Source organism: Oryzias melastigma, linkage group LG21 (assembly GCF_002922805.2).
Source record: "Oryzias melastigma strain HK-1 linkage group LG21, ASM292280v2, whole genome shotgun sequence".
Lineage (NCBI taxonomy): Eukaryota > Metazoa > Chordata > Actinopteri > Beloniformes > Adrianichthyidae > Oryzias > Oryzias melastigma.
This window is the reverse complement of record NC_050532.1, coordinates 25,047,265-25,057,982: the sequence shown is the minus strand read 5'-3', so window position 1 is coordinate 25,057,982 and position 10,718 is coordinate 25,047,265.

The window sequence follows — 10,718 nt, the reverse complement described above, 5'->3', positions numbered from 1 at the left end:
CTGATGGTGCTTTGTGATTGGCTGGTGTCTAACTGAAGGACAGTTCTGCAAAGGTTTCTGCAGAAAATCTATCTTAGCTGCAATACGATTTACTGACATCGCTTTAGTTTTCCCCAAAAACATCTAAAAATGACCAACATATACTGTATGATGATTTTTTTATGACTTCTTTATTGTTATTTTTGTGGAAGACAGGAGAGTTTGGAATTTAAAAGTTAAAATGGAATATATGCAAAATATTAACATAAAAGATATACGAGATAAACAAAAATGTAAATTAACCTAAATATAACCTTTTCCAAAACTAATATGCCGAACCCAAAAGAACCCATAGTGACATTAGTTTAACAGAAAAATATCAAAAATTGTGCACTCTCCTCCACTTGGCCTTTGGGGTATTCCATATTATTTTTATTTTCAAAGGCCCACTCCACTAAAAATTGTGTTTTTAGTGATTTTAACATGAATGGTTGAACGTCATGGAATCCTGATTTTAGTTTTTGTTTTCAAGTTTTCTATCAGTAACACAATCCCCTCCTCTGCCCTCGGGCAGCTCGTCTGGCTTTACTCCAAACATCCTCCTTTGACTCCTGCCCTTCCAGCTAACGGCGGATGTTTTCCCCACAACAGTCTGAGAAACATCAGCGGCTCAGCTTTTCATGAGCAGCGTCTTCTTCTGCCACAGAGCAGCAGACGCCCTGAGGTGGTGAGAGACGTGCGTTCCTGTAGTTTCATTCTTTTTGACAGGATGAAAGCAACGATTTTAGCAACTTTCACAAACCTGTGAAAGAATTCACAAGAGGACTGATGGCCATGGCCACATACAAGAACACAAACACTACTAAAGGATGCTTGCTGCAGCGTTTAGGTTCTCTAAGTATGACCCACACCAATCAAGGGTAGGAAAGACCATCTTCTAATCCCACTGTTTATTATCATGGTCTCTAGTTGTCAAAGACCACATTGTTTTTTTATTATTATATTCCATCCATCTTCTTCCATTCATCCAGACAGAATCAAGGGGGCAGCAGTCTAAGCAAAGATGCCCAACCCCTGGTCACTTCCTCCAGCTCCTCTGGGGGGACCCCGAGATGTTTCCAGGCCAGCCAAGATTCGTAGACTCTCCAGCGTGTCCTGGGTCTTTCCCGGGTCTTCGCCCGATGGGTCATGCCCAGAACATCACCCCAAGATGTAGAAGACCTCCCAGACGTTCCCAGCAGACCCTCACAGAACTTTTTGGTCTCCAAAGTCTTTCTGGCCTCATTCCCCACCAGCGAATCCGACTCACAACCAGGAAGTGATCAGTGGAGAGCTCCGCCCTTTCTTTACCCGAGTGTACAAGATACTGTCGATTTGCATGAGAAACTCTGTCTAATTACTAGGGCCGTAAAAGCCCATAAATATCAATTAAATCGCAATATTTTATTTGCCGACACTTGTATCGATTCAAAATACTGACAAGACAATATTTATTCAAGAGCATCATTGGCAGCACACCGGGCCTCTTTGAGCAGCTCAACACCAAAACAAGAACCAGGTTGTGTTAAAAGCTCAGTTAACTTTGCAGTTTTTGTTGTTAGGAGACTTGGTTTTTACTTAGTATGGGTACCAAACTGACAGTGTGCCACGTTGTTAGCTCAGCATTAAATTTCTTCAGTTAAGTTTGGGTTGATTTATTCGGAAAACAGGAAGGACCTCCAGACCGTAAGACTTCCTTCCTCAGTTAATAGTTTATAACTAAAAACTACGAAACAGATCAACTTTCTGAACATTTAGACGTTTGATGTCTTTTGACACCAGAGACGAGTCCTCCCTGCGACACAGCTTTACGATGAATTAATAAAAGCTCTGGTGTGTTTCTGTCTGCACTGCCAGACAGGGAGGCTCAGAAATAGAGCAAAAGACGGAGCAGGTGGAGGCTGGAGCGGCGAGGGCTGGGAGCAGAGGGGGGTAAAGAGGTTCTCATTTATGCTAGACCTCTGCAGGGCATCACACTCAGTGAGGCAGCACAACCTTCCGCTCCCTTTAACCTTCTGTTTGGATTTGATCTCAACCAGGAAAGTTTAGCTGATACAGTTGTGGACCTGTGGATTACTGTCCTGCCTTACACTAGAAGATTGAGGGACATTTGTTTAAAAATGTCCAGCTAACATAAAAAACAATGGATTCTGACGGTCACAATGAACACGACTTGCTTCTCCTCCATGTTGGTCTTGGATTCCAACCACGGCTTATTCCCCCTTTTGTGCCCATTTGCGATATTTTGCAGCAACCGCCTCAATGTGAAAGTTCAATGTGTATTAAGCAATATATTCGGCATGTCCAGGCTTCTTTGATAGCTTTGTATCTGCGTTGTGATGTTTCAGCTTGATTTATGTTTAGATCACTGCATTTGCAACATCTGGTCGTCAGAAAAGTCCTTAGCAACAGTTGCTAGTGTCGTTAACTCCTGTCGTTTCACAGGAAATGCAGAAGATTTTGCTTAGTAGTACATAGACATGAACAAATGTTCACTAAACTTGTTCAGCAGACAAAGGGCCAAAGTTATAGACAGTAGACATATTTTTGGCACAAAAGGGACCCCATACAGCCCAGCCTGAGCCAGACTCTTAAGTGAATATTATATTATATCAATATTGGTTTGCTAAAAATGTTTATTTTCTCCCATTACTATTATTATTATTACCATCCACTATATATGCTACATTGCATGCAACCTACTAACGGCATGGTTAAATTAAACTTCAATAACAATGCCAATTAGTTGCTAGTAGGCTACTAGAAGCTGGTAAAAGGGTGGTGCATTGGGTGTCTGTTTTCTATTCTATCTACTTCACTATTCTTTATCATTTAATTTTCATTTAGTTCACAATACCTCTGTCTGAAGCAGTGTGATTCATATGTTGTCTTTCTCTCCCACTCCCGTACGGGGCTTGTCTGTGTTCCTGTTCTTGGCCGTGGACCTCACCTCTGGCTCGTCTCACACCCCCTCCTGCCCCCCCATTTCCATCTGGATGAAGCCCATCTGCTACACTATTCAAACATGTAGTTGTAGAGATATATAAATAAAATTGAATTGAATAACAGTCGGTGTGAATGGTGCTGAAAAATATGCAAAAATGCTCCAAACTAAACCCCAAATTTAGTAATTCACTGCAGGATCAAATGTTAACCTTTGATTTAGCCTTTTCATTATATTTTCATAAAGTTTGACATTTTCCACAGCTTTCACCATTCATTTTTCAACACCTTGTGACGAGCAGTGTAGATTCCTGGAAGGATCAAACTTAAATATTTCACCACTTTCACCCAAAAATCACCTTCATAAAGTTTATTAACGTTCAGTAATTTGGTTCATACCATGATACAGCAAAGTAAAAAATTACATCAAGCTTATCAGATCTTTAAAAACATTTTTAATTTAATAATTTAATATTTTACACAATCTGTCTGTAGGTAATTTAGCCTTCAACGCTCAGTTAGGTGTTCATTATGTTATTTAGTATTAGGAACACTAAGGAAGATTCATTACTATTTATGCAGCTGACAAACATTTCACTGTTGTTTTACTGACATAATTTAACAGTTCGTCATTTATCCGATATTTTTTTAGCTAAATAAAAAAAACAACTTTTTTTTTATTATTAATCATTAACAATCAGTTTCTTCTTTGTTTTCTTCCAGTGTCTTAAAGCTGAATTTACATCTTTCACTTTGTCTCCTATAAAGCAGTCTTGCAAGAATATTAGGATGTGAAGTTAAAACAAAAAGGAGATAAAGGACAGATGTTTTTGCAATTAGTGTGGAGTTATTGAGGAGTTTCTGGTGTCAAAATACTTAGTGATCGGGCCACAGTCAGCACAGATCTATGCAGCACAGCTAGCTAAAACAGAGTCTGAATGTTGGGTTTTTGCTGATCTTTGATGTCAATTTTTGTTATCTGGATCCTCATCTTTGTAGAATGAAATGAATTAAGAGGAGCCATCAGTTCTTCGTTTCGAAGTGGTTCCATGTCTGGAGTCAACCCATTCATCAGCCTGAGGACACGATAAGATCCCACTTCCTGTCTGCTGATCCACATCCCCGCTCTCTGGGCAAAGGTGGTGTGTGATCCGACACCAGAGGCTTAAATGGGTTTGTCTTGTGTTTACATCACAGCGTCAATCAGAAGATGAATAGTTTTTGTTGTTGTTCTCCGACCATGCCTGCAGGGCAAACAGTCCAGCAGTGAGAGGTGGATAAAGTCATCTCTCAGGTGAACTCTTATCAATGTTTCAGTGAACAGAGGAGGGAACTCTTCAAACTCAGCTCCTATTTCAAAGGATTGTAGGTGTCAGCAGCTGGATGTCAGCTCGTGTGTGTGTAGGTGTGTGTTTTTGTTGCCCTTACAGAGGCATTCAGGTTTAACATCAGTGCACACAGGAAGAGGATCACCAACAGCTTACCTTCCTCTTTCTGCAATATGTCCACAACACCAAGATTTGGCCTGCTCCAATAATGGTGGACGACCTGGAAAATAATTCATTTCATTTATTTCATTTTCACAGCACACAACAATAAATTACGCAATATTCCTGTCAAATGAAATGGTATGGAAAGAAGAAAACTTAGTATCTCTGCCCCATTTAACCATTAAACTATTTTAACCAAATATATCTTTGTAATACAAAAGAAATACATCAAATAGGTGGCTAAAGGAAACAAACAAAAACAAAAAAGAAAACAATATCATAAAAGACAAATGACTGACATGCTAAATGTGCATTAACACCGAACGCGATTTGCGTGACAAATTTGCATGGCCCGCCCCTCTTTGGTCGTGCGACGCATTTGCTGCTCGTCGCCTGTCAAAAAATGTTCCTGACTTTGACGCCGTGGCCACATGTGGGAGGAGCAACCAGCTAATCTTATTAGGATGATCGCTATGAGGAACGGTGTCTGTGGATATCTCACTTAGAATGCATGAAGACACAAGTAGTGTTGAGAAATCAGGTTAATTTATTGAGAAGAGTTCTACAAAAACATCAGTAAACATGTCTCCGTGTTTGGATTTATATGAATATTATTAAAAGCTTTTCCTGGTACAGGGGGCTGTGGCTGCATGACAGCTGCTTCCACTGTGTTTCTGTGTCTCTGTGGCTGAGCTTGAAGTTCTGACTGTCCAGTATTAACCAGAGGGGAAAAAAATGTAATGAAACCTTTTTACCGTTCTTTATTTTAAGGTTTTGATAAAGCCCAATCTGATAACCTTCGCACCCCGCAGTGGCCGTCTGTCTGCCGGCGTATGGAGTTAGTGAGCTCCGCCGCAAGAGCGAAAGCCACTGAAAACGTCACGTGCCCAAACCTGAGTTCCTTATTGGCAGAAGCAACGCAGCGACCCGTCAAACTTCAGATGATTAAATTTTGGCTGCGCCGCCTGATTATTGCCTCGTCGATCAAATCGAGATGCTGCCAGACCTTCACGCCGCGCCTGTACAGTCTTCGGATATATCCCAATACGTATTGTAAGACGAGTATTGGGAAATGTATCATATCACGAGTGACATATTGGGATAAATATATTGCCGAACTCTTGCCAATACATGCCCCTAGTAGAAATACTTATAAATTTGTTAGTAAAATCACTTTTTGTATAGTTATATATATATATATGTGTGTATATACTATATACGTATGTAGGGATAAATAAAGTTGCTTGAATTGAATACTTTTACTTTTAACACCGGTTTATTGAATCTCAATTTTCTTACATGTGTGAGAGGATGGACTCCTTTAAAAATAAAACTATTCAACTTAAAGCTGGTAAACACATCAAACTAAACAGAAAATGTTTCATCTGGATTTTTCTGGAAGTGTAGGAGTTTAAGAGGGGGTGCAGGGAGAGTGGGAGGGGGTCAGAAATGTGTGGTAAAAGTAGACGCCAGCCCCCGGTAATCATCTACACAAACATACTTCTAATATTTCTCTGACACTTCTGAAACGGACACATGATGGTTGGAGATGTTCTTGGCTGAAGAACTCTGAATGAACCTGTCTGTGAATTATTAATGGTATTATTTATGACCACTCTCTGATGAGCCTGATTTCAGCCACGCTCTGCTATCTGGAAGCTTCTCCACCCTGAACTTGGAAGAATCTTTGAACAGGTGGACTGAAGCTAACCTCACTTTTTTAACGTAGAAGATAAAGCAGCTCCAGAAGCCGATATCTAACCCATGATGCTTTATGCCGCGCACAAGAAAACCCAAACTCCTTTCTCTGCCTCCCCAGACTGATGAGTGTGGCTTCCAGCTCTGGGCAAGCCGCCGCTGTGGTGCTTTTATAACACAGAGGGCTATCTTTGGAGCGTCTCCTTTAATATTTGATAGAAACCCTCGGTCACAGGAAGAAATATCTCCCACTGGAGACGGCAAACGTCAAAAGGTTTTTCCTGCCTGCTGGGGGTTTAGGTTGACAGGGTTTACATGAAGGTAGGTTTTTTCCAGGTGAGGTAAGAGATGTTTCCAAATGAGGAACTTCAATTTTAAGAATACAAAGTACAAATAACTAGAAAATATATTTTTTTGCAAGTTATACTAATATCACCAAAAAAAAGTTGTTTCAGTAGGTGAAAATAATGATCAAAAATTTACAAATATTCAAAATAGTTTGGTCTATTTTTTGTTTATCTGATAGTGGAAATTTTATAAGTAAAACTTGAAAATAAAAATCCCAAACATGTAAAACTGAGAAAAATAGCCTGAAAAATCTAAACACATGTAATTGAACACTTCTTTACAACTTGAGGGGCTTTTTAAATAATTAAGTTTCCACCTTCAAAGGTGGAAAAATCGAGCTGATCTCTGGATATTCTTTGAATTTGTAATAACTTGTGATGATTAACTGAGAAAATGTTACATTTTAAGTTCCTACCTTGTTCTTCAGGTATCCACAGGTTTTCTCTGGACTCTCCAGTTTCCTCCCACTGTCCAAAATCCTACTTCTTAGGTTCTGATTATTATTACAAATAAAAATGGTTGAATTAATTTAACAGGTTAAATAAAAGTCAAAATAGTTACCTCCAAAAAAGGTAACTACAAAAATTTTGAGGTGAGGTTTATCTTTTTTTTGGGATTAACTCGTTACCAAGAGTGAATTTTGGGTTGTGTATTGGCAGGAGTCTAACGATACAATGTGTATCGCGATACATATCGCGGTACGATACACATCCCGATATATGCCAACACAATACCAGAGATAATATTTTACAATTTTTTTATTATGACTGAGAAAAAAATATATATTTGAAGATGAATACATATTTCACAGATTTTTTTAAAATTAATTGTATTTAATAATCAGAACAATGAGCTCTGCAACTGTATCTTATATACAAGTTCCTTTTAACCAAGCAAATTCATTTTAACAGTCAACGTTGTCTGATTTTCACAACAAAATATTGTTCAGTGTAGGAAAAAAAACCCTCAAATAACAAATATGTTTAACCAGTAATGTTCCATATCTATGGTTGAGAAAATAAAGTGCTGTTTATTTCCAACATTGGTAGTTTTAAAACAGTTAGCTACTTGAACGACACTCTTCAGAAACATTTCAGTGTGATGAAGGAGAGAGCTTCGATGCGGCTAAGATGCTTTATTTCTTCATCACACAAAATGATCATTGCACAAAAACATACAATAAAAAACCTAAAGCTCTACAGAATAACTACTGAACAATTCTAACGAGAAATAACAGTTTGGATTGGTCATTATATTAGGTAAATAGAGGTATCCTAGCAAGAAGATGAATGATGCTTAATAAAATATTAAATTTACCACTTGAAGCTCAAGCTAAATCCTTAAAAATGCGGAATTTAATAAAAATTATAAGATTGGAAAATGCAGCAATACTGCAAAATCTAAAATACAATAAATTCTAAACATTAAAAAGTCAATTTTACACAACATAGTTTGGTAGATAATCTGTTTTATGTTCTTCCTAAACTCCACACTAAAGCGCACATTTCTATATTGACATTATCTGTGGTGTTTATTAGTGTACATCATCTCCTAAATAAAATACAAAGGCTAAATGCAATATCTTGATTAAAACAGTTCTGATGAGCTTTCAGTCTGTCCCTTCAAACAGTGTTTTAATTTAATCAAAAGTCAGACTGATTCAGCTCATAAACAGTTTATGTCCCAGGAGGGAACGCCATCTGCCGTTGCTTTGAGAGTTTAAGAAGCTCTCAAATCATCTCCTGAAAGCCTGAAGCTTCACCAAAGGTCAGAAAACCAGAGACCCGAACAACAAAAGCCAGCTTAGACATGAAATGTATTTATGGACGAGTATCAAAGCAAAATATGCAGCCAACTCTGATGGTAAAAGTGAAACTGCGTCAGAGAAAATGAAAAACATCGGATCAGAATTTTAGGAAATACAAACTAAAAACAGATAACAGAGCGATTACTAACTCAACTAACTAATGAAATGTGACCTTAAGATTAGGACCAACAACTGAAACTTTTTAGGATACATATTTGGCAAAAGATAATTAAAAAAAACACAAAAAAAATCAGAGTACACTAGTAGTGAGGGAGTTCTGACCATTGACATAAAAAGAGATGGACAAAACAAGACTGTGACATCACCGACAGAAAATGCCTTACCTCGGGTTCCAGCAAAATGAAGTCAATTAATTCGCCAATTTTCCGAGTATTGCCCGATTTCGCCATTTTGGGACCGGACGACGTTAGTAAGCAGTGATTGTTTCGAGAATGTGTCAAACGCTTCGAGTGTTTGAGGTGGGTCCAGCGGTGTTGTGATTCAGTGGTTCAGGTAATGTCATATTCTGTTTTCTGTCGGTCTCACCATGTCCAGGTCAAATCACCCACAGCTGTCTTCATTTAGTTAATTGCCCTCAGCCTATTTGAGCGTCTGGTCTTCAATTCTGCATTGTCACGTCATCTGTTCTGTTATGTCACTGGTTCGTTCTCCCATGGTTTGTCATGTTTGAGTTTATTTAGTAAATGTTTCCGCCGACAAGTCTTGTCCCCTGCGTTTAGGTCCTTCACCACCATTCACGACAAGCAGGCCCCAAATGCTCTCATTTAGGCCTCTGATTGGTCAGTTTATAACTTGAATAACTTGCAAAAAAGAGAATATGTCATAGAAAAAATTAGGCTTATCAAGAAAATGTTTAAAAGAGACATCAGAACAAGAATGGTTATTCTGACAAACAGAATGAGTGAGGAATAGCTTTTCATTTCTCAATAGAATCTATTGGATTTTGGCTTTCTGGGACCAGCGGATACTTCCTGTTTGGAATGTGAGGGGGTGGATCCGTCCAGTTTTCTCTATGTACTGTCTATGGTTCTGACATAACCCTAAAGTCCAGATGCAATTCTACGTCGCCTGATCAAACCTTTTATTTTTCCTGGAGATGTCTTGATGTGGAGTTGTAGCATCTAGACTTAAAATCTTCTTTCTTAAGAAAAGAAGACAAAGTCAATGACTCGACTTCAAGACTTTCTGCAAATACATGAGGTGCATTCAGAAATATTTGCTGGTGCTTCATGTCATCTCAGTGCTAGATCCGATTCATTGCGAATATGAGTTCATTTTGAACGATCCGATTCACTGACCTAAAATAGATCCAGAACATCTTTATCCCAAACTTCCAGCAGTGTAACTCAGAGATGAATATCTGCTACTAAACAGTGCAGGTGAAGTTTTCCAGTTTCCTTGCATTTCTTCAAGATAATAAATTAAATATGTGTGCAAGCAAACAAGTAAACAACAATGAATTTCAAATCCATGAAATAGTATTTTCAAATATAAATATAATTGATTTATTTCATTTTGAAACAATTTTGTAACAGTATAGGTCGATCTTCAATTGATTGGATTAATAACTTCCGTCACTCTGATCAATCTAGTTGGATCATAAGAATGGAAATCATTCATCATTACACCCCTACATATTTATCAGCTTTACCTTCAGTGTTTTATGATTATTCTGAGTCTGTTTGCTGCCTCATTTTGACCAATAACCAGAATGAGGTGCTTTTGTTGACCTGTCAGCTCTCATGTCCTTCAGGAGGCTTTTCATTGACTATTGTGAGCTCTGATCCTGCTTTTCTCTCATCCCCTTAATTCTCCTTTAGTTCCTTATTTGTTTTTTTTTTCACCAAAGCTTTGTCAATCCCATGAATCCTGAATGTCATATCAAACAGTCTGAAGCTCCGACATAGTTGTGAGTCCTTCTTTACCTCAGCTATGGGTTCAAACTGTTGTTTAAAAATATCCGATTTAGGATCTGGCTTTTTCTATATTTTCATCATTTTTGGTCACCCTGTTAACTCCAATCATGTGTTTCTTGTTTGGATCCAAACTTCAGCAGGTGCTCCGAGATCTACAGTCTTAAGAAGTCCTCCGTCTGTTCAACGATCCTCTTCTGCAGCTTCTTCAGGTTTTAGGGCAACAGTCTCTTAGGACCGCTCAGTCTTTCCTCTGCCATCTTTCTCTTCCACTAAGAAGTAAAGAGCTATAATCTTTTGCTCCACAACACGTGTCAAAGTAAAGGCCCGGGGGCCGGATCCGGCCCTCTGGGTAATTCCCTCCAGATCATTTTACTTTAATATTATAAATGGCCCAATGTTGTCTTGCGCTTATTTCTAACTTGTATAATTCTAACAAAATATATTTTTATGGAGAGTAAAATATTGAAAGTTATTTAA